This window comes from Centroberyx affinis, unplaced genomic scaffold, assembly GCF_046629955.1.
Source record: "Centroberyx affinis isolate AG114_WGS23_722 - 3 ecotype Tasmania unplaced genomic scaffold, CSIRO-AGI_Caff_v1 ptg005114l_1, whole genome shotgun sequence".
Classification (NCBI taxonomy): Eukaryota; Metazoa; Chordata; class Actinopteri; order Beryciformes; family Berycidae; genus Centroberyx; species Centroberyx affinis.
This window is the reverse complement of record NW_027282533.1, coordinates 14,930-29,858: the sequence shown is the minus strand read 5'-3', so window position 1 is coordinate 29,858 and position 14,929 is coordinate 14,930.

The following is a 14,929-nucleotide window of genomic DNA, read 5'->3' as shown; positions in this document are numbered from 1 at the left end:
CCCACGCACTCCACTCGTCTGACTAGAGAGAGGAGAGAGAGTGAGGTCATCTGTTTAGTTTGTAGCATACTGTTGGCCTCAGTACCACTCAAGCTTTTCTGTTGTGGACAGACCTTGAAAACTCCATTTTATTTGTCAAATCAATCCAATTTGTTAAATTGATGGAATTACTATATGTCCTAGAGTGTATTTTTGGGTCATCATTCAGTACAGGACCTGTTCCTGGATGATATAATAACCAGGCAACTTAGGATTGTTTGCTGTGTGTTGCATGGGTTTGCTGTGAATCTTCGCGGCAATGCCACTTGTCGAATGCTGACTCAGAGTGACTGTTATAAATTGTAAAATAAATCAAAAGGCACGGGAGAAAACACACTTGATAAAATCCTCTGACAATTGAATGATAAATTTGCTGGCCTGTACCCGAGTGCGCTGTGGATTGCCTGGAGGTTATTGCTGTGTACTTTATCCACTGTTGGTCATTCATCACCTGGGCACAGTATCAGCCATGGTCTCTCTCTCTCACATATGCAGAGAGAGAGAGAGAGAGAGAGAGAGAGAGGGACAGAGAGGGAGAGGGAGAGGGAGAGAGTGAGACAGAGAGCAAATGCAGGCTACAGTCTCAAGGTGTATTTCTGTGAAGTGGTAAAAAGTTCAGCTAACAATTCTTAGCTCATTGGTAAGTCTCCTTCTGTCACCAAAAATACCTTTTTTGTTTGATTGTTACGGCCCTCTCTTTACTCTTCAGTCTGTTTTCATAGAGGTAAAGATGAAATTGAGAATCTATGTTTTAAACAAGTCAGGCTAAAACTTTACTTAGGCGAGGAAAACTCTGAGATTAACTGGCTTGACTGGAAGACCTTTTTCATGCTAATCTGGTTTGTCGAAGAGGTAGAATACAGCTCAAATCTAAAGAGGGTGTTAATAATGCAAACGTGTGAATTTCACAGTGTGATGATATGCCCTCAGTTGGGCTCAACCAGAACAATATGTGATGTGAGAGCGGAGCTGATCATGGACAGAACAGGCAACAGAACTGAGGGCTATGAACCACAAAGAAATGTGTGAGGATACAGTATGTTGGCACAAACCAATGCTGCTATCATTAATTCATGGATTGAGACTCTCATTCCACATCTAGTAGATGAGATCCCTTGTTGAGTTTGTGTATTTGCATTGGATACATCTTTGAGACATACTCACAGAGAATGATTTGTTTCGAAGGGCTTTGGTCATATTTTTTGAACAGTTGAGGAGAGCAGTTGCAGTGAAGTTTCTCTTTCAAAAGCATGATGCCACCCTGCTACAATAGGAGGGTGAGGATCTGTACGGCTCTGCCACCTACAACTGTATTTGAATATCATAATCATAGTTGAGAGAGATGGCAGAGGACTATGCAGGTCTGTAATCACTTTAGATGGCTACATCTGTGAATTTCCACCTCATTGTGTGACCACCAGATGATGCCAGTAAGGCTATGCTTAATATACCTGCATCATCCCAGGCTCACCGCATTATCACTATATTCAGCAGCAATGTCTTGGTTGTTTACTTTTTAATATCAAGAGTGACAATTTATCAGTTGCCCCGCTGTAACAGCACTATGATGCTCAACACATCTTGCCTGAAAAATTCCCAAACAGTGCGCAAGTCTGCCAGTTTAAAAGTATGCATATTCATAAGCCATAATCATGGCTGAGTTTCTGTAAAACTTCATTACATATTCATACACAGGGACTTTGCTTATATACACAAGTTAAACTACTTTATGTAAACTCTACGGCTCAACAGTTTACTGAATTAATGGGAAGAAGGGGGAGTGAATATTTCTTAGTAATTCCAAAAATGGGAAATGAGTATTCCTGTTGTGGTTCAGGGTCAGTACACTTTATTATAATTAGTAGCAGATTGCTTAAGTATTTAAAGATGCATGATTAATTACAATAAAAGTCCTGAGAGTAAAAAGTTTAAAGACATATTTGAGATGAGAGGAAGCTTGGATTATACATGTTAACCTACCCACAACACCTTGTTACTGAAAGCTCTGCTCATGCTTTAGTTGTTTACTTGGCTGATAAGCTGGAATTGAAATGTGAAGTGGGATGGATTTGAACTGAAACAAACGCTGGCAGAGACTGCTGCACTGTAGATAGCAAGAGTAGAGAAAATAACAAAATACAGACCAGAGATTGAAAAAACATGTGATGCGATAACTACAGAGACTACAAAGAGAGTAAGTGACAGACCCCAGACTGTCATTTAGAGGTGGTGGACATCTTGTCCAAAGTCTTACTTCAGCTTGTAGAGGCTGCATTTTCTTTTGAGCTGCTACCGTTTCTGTATTTCTCATCCATCTCAAGAGAGAGTTGCAGCATGTCTGCACTGCACTCACCGCCTTTGTCTTGTAAATTCAACTTCTGACATCCACGAGACTGCAGAGGGTTGTCACTCGACAGAAATAGACTTTTGTTTTTGTTTTTTGTCTTTTTTTTTTGTTTCCTAACAACAAAGCGCCTCCATATCAAAACCACAATGGGTGTACCTTGAAGTAGGAGCCATATATAGAAATCATGTAAATCAGGCGTGAATTAGCACTGAGGTGGCGCTTGACTTGTAACATTTTCAAAAGCTTCCAGAAAAAAACGATGATGCTGGTGATGACAGTGGAAAGGATTTATTATGAAAGAGTCAAGTAAGCCAAGAATGCCCTTTTTGTTCTGACGGAGCACAGAAACACTGTGGTGTTACCTGGGTTGAATTAATGGAAACAAATGCATTCTCATTATGAGTTTGGAAATTAATGCCCCCGTGAGTTTCATATTGCTTTAGAGCTGAAAATGACTCCCCTCCAACTAAACTTGTATGTATTTTGAAGCAAAAATGAAAAGTTTTTGAAATCAATACGTAATAGCCTGAGATTTAAAAATACTGTGCCGGTACACTGCACAGTCTGATGTGGGATCAATACAGAAATGCATCTGGTTCATAGCAGGAGAGATGGAGGATGGATCAATAATAAGCAAATTTCCAGGAATTGCAAGAGGCATTGACTATTTAATTAGCCATTTCTCTCAAAAGGTGCATCAAAGGCTCATGATAAAGAAACGCTAATGGCCCTTTGTGTGAGTTTCAGACTACAGTGTGCAGATGAATGAACTCTTGTTGCAGAGAAAGAGAAGCAAGAAGAGATTCATGGATTATCGAGTCAAATGTACTATCATATACAGTAGACCAACTGCCTCTTTTAGGCCAGGAAAATAAGTTATATTATGCAGATTTTCTCTGTTGTGTTCATACACTCAAATAAATCTAAGAAATGCGAGCTAAATGGGCAATATGCTTTCAACATATGTTTTCATTTTACCAAGCAATATTTTAAAGCATACGATGCTGTCTTTGAGGGTAACCATTGAAACTGATAAAATCAGATCTAAAACACAGACTTGAGTGGGTGTAATTGCCTAATGATAGTAATGAATGCTGATATTTCAGGCTGGGGGGGAAAAAAACAATCTTAAGAACTTAGACGCATTAAAATTACATGAAAGGAACTGCAAGTATCCATCACAAAATACATCCAGTGCTTCACATCAACACTTTTTCTACATTTTGGCATCATTTTGCTTGTTTTCCTTTTTCAAGATAGTGAAAAGCATCATAGGGGCTTGTTTTTTTCCTGTCACCCAGACTTTGATGGCAGCGACTCCCTCCTCTAGGCAAGGTGAATATTCACTCACAGGGGTGTAATACAAATACGGAAGGCTAAAGATAGAAACGGCTGTGCACAAAGGCCTGTAGATCCACCTCCACTGGATAGCCTGCAACACACATGAAGAGAAACAGATGAATCATGAGAAACAGGAAAAGAAAACCGAGAAGAAAAACTGATGGATGCCTTTGTGAGAAAACTGAGAGGAAAAAATGCTGAGGCTGAGTGACGCTTATGGGCATTTGAGTTTTTCTTGTGATGACTCTTCTCATGATTTATTTAGGTAGAGGTGTCTCCACTGACCTTGAGAGCGGCTTCACTTTGTGCTGATGTTTGGGTTAACTGGGGATTGTGGGAATTGGAGGTCCCTCTGAGGGATTTTTTTTTCTTGACCTCACACAGATTTTCGGTGTGCGCTGGTATCGTGATCAATATCCACCTCAGTTCATGTGGGTTTTTCACAGAGATAAGGTACTGATGATGGATTGAAGTTTAGATATTGCTTTGAACACACCATCCCAGGAAATTCATATTTGATCATGATGAGTGTGTGGAACAGTGAGTCTATAACTTCAATATTTTTAAAATGTAAAACAAAAATGTGAAATGAACCATTGCTGGGAAATAGCATTTTTAAAGCGTTCATTATGACAATACCATGAAGTTATAACCTTTTTGTGTTTATTTGCATTGTGTATAGATCTTGTTGTTAGCCTATTCGAAGTGTGTCACATTGATCATTTCTCTTTATAATATTTATAGACCCTCTCCTATTTCTAAATGTATGTAAATTGCAATTTAAGCCTACATAGATGGACATTCTTCAATTTCTTCCCTCATCCAACATCCCTTTTCTGTCATTTAAAAGATTAATGATGATCAACTGAACCTGACTTTCATAAATTCTCGTCAACACCCGAGGGGGATGTTCAAAGCTACTAAATCAGTGTATTCATCCAAAGATTTTAAATATTCAGATGAGTCCCTGAGGCTTCAAGGCAATAAAAGCTTATTTACCGGGGCATGGCAAACACACCTTGCATCTTAATGCACTGACAGAGTGAGAAGATGAATAGCGTGGTTACATCTGTATCATGTTCACGGTGGATCAATCTGTCACTCTACCTCACTAGGTTATTCAATACTGTCCTTGGCCTTAAACTCCACCATGCAAGATTTGTACCGTTGGTACAAAGCCTGGCGGAGGACAGACACAATCAAGACTCAAAGTACTGTAGATTTCCCTGATTGGATTTCATCACTTTACTCATGGACAGACTATTTGCATTCCAGCATCTATCTACTATTTCTTTCAGAAGATGTTCATAAGAAATTCCAGGATTGTGAGCAAGTTACACTGCTGAATACAAATCGTGTCATCACTCCATATCACACGGCGAAAAAGTTAAATCCTATACAATCACTTTGTTCATTGTCATCGGCGCTATAGGCAGTTCAACAAATCTGCAAAAAGAATAATTAACATGAAAATAATCCTCTCTGAGAAAATCACAGCTTGTGATAAGGAAAATACAATGTCCTCAGAGACCAAACATGAAACAAGGACAGATGAAGTCAGTGATGAGACACACTTTCAGTTCCATTACAGAGGGAGAAAGATGACGTTGGTACAGTCTCACGATAACAAATTCTAATGCGATCAACAGTCTTAAATATAAAGTGTTACGTACTTAACTTTAAAAATAAGCATACTTAAAACCTCTTCCACCCTGCCCTCCCACAGGTGGGACCATCATTACAAACGCATGTTGTGCGGCCAAGCTTCGTTCAAACCCACAGAACTTTATTTTAAATTCTACTCAAGATCCCAAGGTTTCCAAAGATACCAAATTATGCCATGCTGAATTACAGGGAAAGGTGTATAAAATGATGCACAAGATTTTTTCATCTGATGTAATGGTGCAGGCATAAAAAAATGGGTTTGAATATTTCACTCAATATAAGCGTGCAGAATATCTATGTGACGTTGTTGCACAGTATGGAAGATATGTTTTTGAAGTTACTTAAGGGGAAATTTAAGGGAAAAGGACACATTAAATCTTCTGCAGGTACAGCAAACCTCTAGTCTTGGAAAATTTAATGATTATAAATGTTCCTCATGTTCCATCTCTAATGGGACATGATCAAATGCTGAGGAGGTCTCATAATCGCCAAGGCCTGTGTGTATAACAGACACCCAAGGCTAAGTGCCGCTCTGAATCAGACTCACATCAGACTTGTTTGTTCAAAGATACAAGGTCTTGTTTCTTAGATACATTTATTGCTATGCAGGGTTTTCAACAGCTGGATATTGTGCCAGCGTGGCCTTTCAAAGGTCCCAAGCTCCTATTCAAAATAGTTTCACTGTTCTTCACAGTGTAATCCCAGTTAGTTAAATTATGTCAGTATAATACTAATAGCAATCACAATAGTAACAATACTGGATGAATTAAAACATTTTTAATCTGGAAATTAAAACGACCTTGATATGTATCTACAAGTTATAGTAAATCAAGAATATACAAGGAAATTATCACTATTATACAAAATACACTACCATTACTTTAGTTTAACTAAAATTGCTGTGTAGTCATCCACTCATGCTCATGCTCATGCCCCCTGACTCCATCAGTCAATGGACTTTGCTTTGCCAGATGACAAACTGGTGAAAGTGCACTAGTTAATGAGGTCTCTAAGGGTTCATAACCCCCAAACTGATTCTCTCTCTCTCTCTCTCTCTCTCTCACTCACTCTTGCTTTCCCTCACACACACACAAACACATACACACACACGCGCATTTTCCACCCACTCACTTATTTCTATGTGTGACGCTCATGGCTTCAGGCAGTATAGAGTTCATGCAGTGGATCATGTTGTGGGTCATAGGTGACTGAGAGATGAGCAGGCATCTTGGGAAAGCCTATTGTTCATTTAATACTGATTTTAAATTGGAGCTCACAAAGGGCAAAACACCACTAGCTCCCACTGCCCACTGGAAGACTCTCGATCAGCTTCTTAAGGAGTGCATCATCCAATTTGTTCCAATCAATCATTGCTAGTTTACTTTCCCCAATGGAACACTGACACTCAATGGGTAGTGGCACCAAATCTTATTTCATGGATCCCCTTTCACATATATTAATATTTTCATCATATTAAACAATGCCCTCGCCGTGTTCAATTCAGTCCATCTAATGTCATCAGGCTGTCGTTGGGGGTTGCAGGCTGCTGTAGTTCAAAGAGGAGCCTTTCCAGCAGTGCTACCCTCGGGTTCTGTCATTTCCCAGACATGAGCTAATACAAAGAAAAGAGTGCGGTAATATATTTTGGATGTAATTACAGCGGGTATATTATAAAGTCTGGACCCCCAATTCCCAGATTAGTTATTGAAATAAAATGAAAAGAGCTCTAATTGACTGGGCTTCTGGTGATTAAAGGAGACAAATAACCGCCCAACCCTAAGCAACTGCTCCGCAACTGAAAATAAATGGGGATATGTTGAACGCCCTGTGCATTCCCCTCTGTAGGGGCGAGCCATATCCCACGATCAGCTCAAATGCACGGTAGACACCGCTGCATTTGTCAAGCAAATGAGCGTTTTAGATTTACAGAGCCGTAATGTGACATAATCAAGTTATAATTTATCAATTAGAATAATTAGGAGGCAGATCCAATTTAATTAAAGTGTTGAAAAGGCGCAGAGGAAGCCAGCCACACATAAATGAGCCTGTGTGTTTTTTTGGTTGCAGCAGTTCAGATGCTCTGGCGCGTTTACTGTCATGGCGACACACATCATTCTCTACCTAATTGATTAAGGTTCTTGGGGTGAAGGAATGGAACACATAGCTTTTTAATCGTTCCTTCCTGTAGACCTAACCTGGAAAAAAAAAGCGAAGATGTAAAAAAAAAAGTGAAATGTAATGCCTTGTGGCATTATGACTTGGGGTTTGGCTGCGCGTCGGTGGACACTAATGAATTGGCACTGTCAGCAGTGTGAACTCTAGACCCGACAGTGGGGATGTGCTTAGTGGCCGTGCTGAAGCATGTCAGCAGGCTAGGCCCAGTGAGCTGGTAAGACAGAAATGAGAGAATGAGAGAGAGACAGAGGGGTAGGGGGTGGCAAAGAGGGGGAGAAAGGGGGAGAGAGAGAGAGAGAGAGAGAGAGAGAGAGGGAAGAAGGGACAGAGAGAAAGGGAGAAAGGGAGAGAGAAATAAACAGGGGGAGGCAGAGAGGAAGAGAGAGGGATGGACAAGGAGAGGATAGAAAGAGGAAGAGAGACAGAGACAGAGAGAAAGGGGGGAGGGGGGGGGTACAGAGAGAAAGGGAGAAAGGGAGAGAGAAATCAAGAGGGGGAGGCAGAGACAAAGACAGAGAAAGAGAGAGAGGGATGGACAAGGAGAGGATAGAGAAAGGAAGAGAGAGAGAGAGAGACAGACAGAGAGGAAAGTGGGGAGAAAGAGAGAAAGAGAGCGAGAGAACCACAAACGGCAAAGGCCTCATCAGCCACGTTCGATAAGATCAGCTGGCTCTGCTACTGGTCTTGAGGATGTGGGATTTCACTCCACCTGCCCGAGTTATCACCGTGTCACACACTCTCACACCAGAGATTACCTTTCATAATTTGGTGTCGCATCAGGAGAGAAAAAAAACGCTCCCTCACACTGCCATTTAAAGGGAGGGGAGGATTTATTTTCTTCCCTTAAATCTCTCCTCCCTCGCCCCATTCCGCTCCCTTCATCTCTTCCTTCCTCCCTCCCGCTCTGCTGCTCTTCCCCACCCCCACCCCCACCCCCTTTCTCAGTATTTTTCCTCCACGCCCCCATTTTTCCTCCTTCCTTCCCCTTGCCCTCCTTTTCTTGACTTGAGGGCAAACGTCCCACTAAGTAACTTGATGCCTCCTGCAATGACAAACGGTCATTTAAAAAGGCCGGCCTGTCAGGCAGACAGCGCGACGGCAGGCATCGCGGAGACTGATGAAGGAAAAACATACTCAAGGTAAAGGAGACAAACGATCGGGGCGAGCTGAACGGAAAGGGACGAAGATGAAGAGGAAGGCGATGGAGAGCCTGCAGAGGGAAGAGACTGAGGGTTCCTTGCTCCCTGTCCCATCATTTTGTCTCTCTGTATTTTATGTTAGTTCATTCTAATCCCAATCCTGTCCACCTCCCTCAGTTGTCACCATAAATACGAATTTCTGAATTCAATTGTTCATGTAAGTCCATAAATAAAGTAATTACTAACTCAGTCAGTCAGTCCATCCATCCTTCTATCTATCCATTCTTCCATAGGATCACTAATAGACACAAAACCCCGGGAGGCAACAGCAAATGGTACAAATTGGACAATAAAACTGATTTCTTACTTGTACAACCTTGTCAATCAATGACACAAATATTATCACAAAGTAGTCTCTACTGTTAGAATTCAGTGTTGAGATTAAAGCTGAACAGTTGACCATCTTGATGAATGTGTAATAGTAATAGAATTGTCCTGTAATGACCCTGTAGAAAATAAAAAAATAAAGAAAAAGAAATTGAATGTTTTAATGTGCCTCCCTCTCCAACCAGCAGAAGAGTTTTTTCCCTCAGCACAACCGGCAGCTGAATTTCTCCCCCCAGCAAACTGCAACTGCCAAAGAAAAATGAAACAAAAAACAAACTTTCCACCCTTAAATATTCATTTTTACTTCAAATTGACACCATTTTTCTCCTTGGAAACTTTCAAGGTTTTTTTTAAACTGCGAGTTTTTATCTCAACTATAGAACTGTGGTTACAGCAAGCTAAAGTGGAGGGAGGAGGCCTTCACATTGCACCCAAGTCACACAATGCATGTGGGGCTTTGCCATATGAATTCAATTTTCATTACCCCCCTGTAATAAATGCGGTGTGAATCCTGGGAGGCCGTGGCAGCGAAAAATAAATCTGATACATGAATAAACGATGTCCCCGGGGAAGGCAGGCTCCTCCTTTGTGAGGAAGATTGACTCCTCCAAGATGGGACACATCAGCCACAAGGAACGGAAACAGAAATAGAAACTGCCGACAGAAAGGCGCTTGCTCACAGACTTTCTGTACCACCCCCCCCAACCAATCTCAAAGCTGTATATAATAATAATACATATTCTATGCAGTGTGACTGCAAGCCATCAAATTCTCCCAGAGGTCAGCACTTTTGTAATTTCCACACTATAAGAATGTAATTAAACTTGGACGCAGAAACTTTGTCACTGCACTGACTTGTCAGCTCACTCTCTCGCACTTGTCTTTTTTCCCCCAATCACTTTTATGATGCATGTGGTGGATGATGTTGGTGTTTACACATTTCTAAATTTGTGAGGTTCTTCGAAAGTGCACTATTTGGATGATATTTTCATTCCACTTTTATGGCACCGCTTGTCACTACAGCACTACGTCTCGTTTTGCGGTGCGTTTGTGCACTGCAGTAGCCTTGGAAAACGTAAACACCACTAAACAGGGGTACAAGCCTGTAAACAAATATTTACAGCCGGTTTTGCATCGCTCACTGGCAGTTACATTTGTTCCCAGCACACTTAACATGTTGATGTGTTAAGTTATCAATGATCACACTGCCATCCTCAGGTCACTCTGTGCTGGTAAGACAATCACAGAGCATGTGTCCAGTATCTCATTAATTCACAAAGGAACAAACACTTAATTTACAAATTGGTCCATGCCACTGGGGTGATCTCACTGAGGACTATTATTTCGACCACTGAATTCAACCCTCTGCACCCCCCAATCTGGCGTCACAGCAGATGGGTGGAGGTCTGTGATCTGTGGAGGCAATTTTGTGCATGGCTGCCATGGCCCGTCCTGGTGTGACATCTCCTGCTGCTAGTCGGGCTGTAGCCTGACCTTCACACTGGGCTGGCGTACAGCTGTCTGGCTGGGAAACACAAACACATCCACACACACACACACACACACACACACACACACACAGACACACACATAACACACTTACAATCCCTGGGGAGGAGCGAAAAATTTGGTTGGGCTGCAGATTTTGGTGTTTTTCTGAGATAGCACTGATGAGCTTGCATTGGCCAGCTACAGTAGACAACTAGCTGGCTAGCAAAAGGCCAGTGTGCTTTGTTGAACAAAATGTCAAATGTGGCTCCATGAATCGGTGCTTAGTTTGAACCAGAGAAATGTTGGAGATAGAGTAAAGATTATGTTTGTATGAGGTGATTTGGACCACAGACAATAGAAAATGTTGAAGGTGGCGTAAACAACAGGATGAGCACACACACACACACACACACACACACAAACACACTTCCTATTTATTGGGGTAGAGTGGGAGGACACATAACGTAAACCCAAAGAGACACTTCCTCCGTGGGGAGAGATCTCCTCTCATTACGAGCAGGATTGACACTGTGGGTCTGGCCTGTCCAGAGGGAGGTCTAAGCCAATAAGAGAGTAATTGAAAGAGGCGCTTGACTTCCCGTCTGTAACAGCTTACAGACCAGGACTGATGTGCCTCTAGGAGCATGGTGTTTAGACAACAGATGGGCAAAGACAAACAACATCGAAGTTGGCTCAGAATTGCAACGAAAAAAAAAAAAAAAACAATACAGAGAGGAGGCTTTCTCACCTCCCCTTAGATTATCATGTTTGTCTCCAGATATCAATCTATGTGATGCCTTATCTCTCAAACCAATGCTGATTTTTCCAAGCAGATACAGGATTAGCATCTTGTCACATTTGTTTCATGTAATCTATCAATATGAAACGATTGGACTGTATAAAGCTTGAAAAAACATCAAAAGGAATAGGCCCAGAGAAGAGTGTTTGTAGCTATCAGCTATCCAATATCTGTAGAACTGCTGTGGTCAGAAGTGTCAACTGCTGCAGCCGGGATGTGGAGCGTTAGAGGCTGTGCCATAGCATCTTGTCTCAGTGAGGTGTATGTGTTGAGTCCCGGCGGCTAGACTCGTTACGGAGATGACAGCATGTTTTGTTTCACTACACAGCCTTCGCACTGACAGTCTGAGAGCCTGGAGCCAAACAAACAGAGGCAGCAGCAATGCCAGCTATCTCAAGATCTCTCTCTCACTTCTCTATCTCTCTCTCTCTCTCTCTCACACACACACACACACACACACACACACACACAAACCAACACACACTAACAGTGCATACACCCGGCACACTCTATTATAAACACACACATTTGCTCTCTCTCTCTCTCTCTCTCTCTCTCTCTCTCTCTCTCTCTCTCTCTCACACACACACACACACATTTTGATGTTCTGCCTCGTGCAAAACATCTGCATCACTGCAGTACTTTGGGTTGTGGACGTTGAGTCGAGATGGATGGTTGATGGTTATAATAGTTTTACAATACAATTTCTCACCTCAGTGTGAAAAGGCTATTATGGGGAGCCCATACAGCTCAGTTTAGTGCTTCCTCTGGTCTACCACACTTACCAATCTGAACCTTTTGTTACAAACCTTAAATGAAGAAATTAAGTTTCATTCCAAAACACTAGCCTCATTTTAGAAAAAAAGGAACCTCATTTTCATTTCCTGATATTCCCCAAAATACAACTGATTATACCATCTAAAATGCAGAGATTTTTAGAAGAGAAGGTCTTTTGTTACTTGCACAATAATTTATAATGTGTTGTACAGTACATTACAGTTTTTCTCAGTTGTTTACACACTAAAACTGGAACTATGCACACAATGGTGAAAACTTGAAGCTCATGTGTCAACAACAAAGACTATTTCTGCCAAACTCTAAGCACAATTCCTTTGTTTTCACTCAAATAGCAATTCTAAATCACATTTTTGCATAACTCTGCACACAAAATCTCATTATTTAGCACAATTTTCATAATCAAGCCTTGTTTGTTCACGTGGAAAACACTGGCCTTCAAACGCCAAACTCTAATTACCAATTGGTTTCACTCACGCCACACCTGCTCAAACTCAATTGGCTAAACTTTTCAATTATCTGTCAGAGCATAAAAGAGACCTCAGGTGACCTCTACTGTGTTTGAAAACAATGGAGCAGCACGGAGCACAGAGAAGTAGAGGTAGAGGAGGAGGAGGAGGAGGTGGTGTATGTGTATGAGGTCGATGTGTATGAGGTCGACGAGGAAAAGGGAGACGAGTTAATATTTCAAATGAAATACGTGCAACTTTAGTTGATCACGTAATCAACCATGACCATGACCGAACCATGACCGAAGCTGGGCGGCGAGTGCAGCCCAATTTGAGCCGCTTCACTGTGGCCTCTGTTATCCAGGCATTTAGAGATGAGAATAGGTAAGTAACCACTTCAATAGTCTTCTATACTGTCTACAGTAATTACAGTAATGCAACTTTATGGTATCATATCAATACTGCTCAGTGATTAGAGTACACTACTGAGATGCATAGTATACAGTAATATTATTTTGTATCTTACATTTATGAAATGTGTAGCCTATATATGCTTTCTTTTCACAGAACTGAAAGACGACCAGCAAGTGGTGGCAGAGCTTGAATATTCACAAATGAGCAAGAGACAGCTATAGTAGACATGGGGTTAGCTAATAATGTGATCAAACTGCGGGAAATTCAAAGAAGAATTATCCAAGACAACACACCCATGTTCACAAACATCAGCCTTTCCACCATTGATCGTGTCCTACGCCGAAATCATGTACGAATGACGCAAGTGCCATTTGAGAGGAACTCTGACCGAGTAAAAGAGCTACGCTATCAATATGTGCAAATGAGTACAGTTGGTTACTGTGATTGACCACATTCTTTCAGTACTCTGTATAGACCTATTGCTGTTCACTATGCACTTCAGTGTTCCTGTATGTAGGCCTATTGTCTGATATGGTCATGTTTTCCTTTTCAGAGAGTTCTTGAACTTGATTCGAATGCTACCCCGCACGGGTATATCTTCATTGACGAGGCGGGATTCAATCTCACCAAGACCAGGCGGTGGGGAAGGAACATCATTGGCCAATGCGCCACCGTTGATGTCCCTGGCCTGCGTGGTGGAAATGTGACTGTAAGTCACCGTGGTGTCATCCACCATCATGCAAATCTTGTTTTTCTAGACGCACTCCAAAATATCCTCATCCCCCCAGAAGGAGAGGGCCCAGACCAGCCCAACTATGTTCTCATTTGGGACAATGTAAGTTTCCACCACGCTGCTCTGGTCCACAACTGGTTCAATATCCACCCACGATTTTCAGTCCTTTATCTGTCACCATATTCCCCCTTTCTCAGTCCGACAGAAGAATTTTTTTCAGCATGGCGTTGGAAAGTGTATGACCGCAAACCCCATGAGTGTGGGGTTGTGGTGACGCCTGTGCAGACGCCTGCCAGGCCTGGATCCGTCATTCAAGGCGCTTTTATCCCCCGCTGCTTGGCCAGGGAAAATATTGCTTGTGATGTAGATGAAGTCTTCTGGCCTGATCGGGATCAGAGGCGGGATGCGGACTGATTGGTTTTTTTTACAGCAGGCCTACAAACTATGATTTTTATTTTTGCTGTCTGCTGAACAAAGATTTATTTTACAGTAACAAATAAAGATTTGCTTTATGTTACCTTTTTGAATTTGTTCATTGATTTCGTATATGATAACAGTTCATTACATCCATTGTCCAGACTGACACAGTCTAAGCATTTTCTTCGAGTTTCGAGAAGACACAAAAATGTTATCTATTTTGGCAAAACTCTTAATTGCACTGTTAAGGAAAATGAAAAAACACTTCTAACAATGTTCAGTATGACTCATAATGGAACCTCGGTTGTGAGTGCAGCCCAACTGGACCTCACTGGCAGTACAACACAGTAAATGTGCATTGTATCATACACAATAACAACAATACTTTGCTGTACTGTACTGAATTAGAATTAGGTTTACCTAGCAAATGCACTATTTATATGATGATATATTTACTGTATTGTATCTTGGCAACAGTCTTTATATTTACTGTGAAATTGCAGCCTATTTTGGGACCTCCCGAAAAGAAAACTAAAACTTCAAAAAAGGAGACAAAATAAACAATTTTTATACAATTTTACAGTATACACTTGAATATGTAACATGACCTCATGAGGCCAAAACATATATACAGTATTTTGATGGTTGTGTTTTTAAATTTATCACACCAGTGTGAAATCAATGCTCAATAAGACCTATTCATATGAGGCCTGTGTGAATCATTTTGATGGAAAAAGT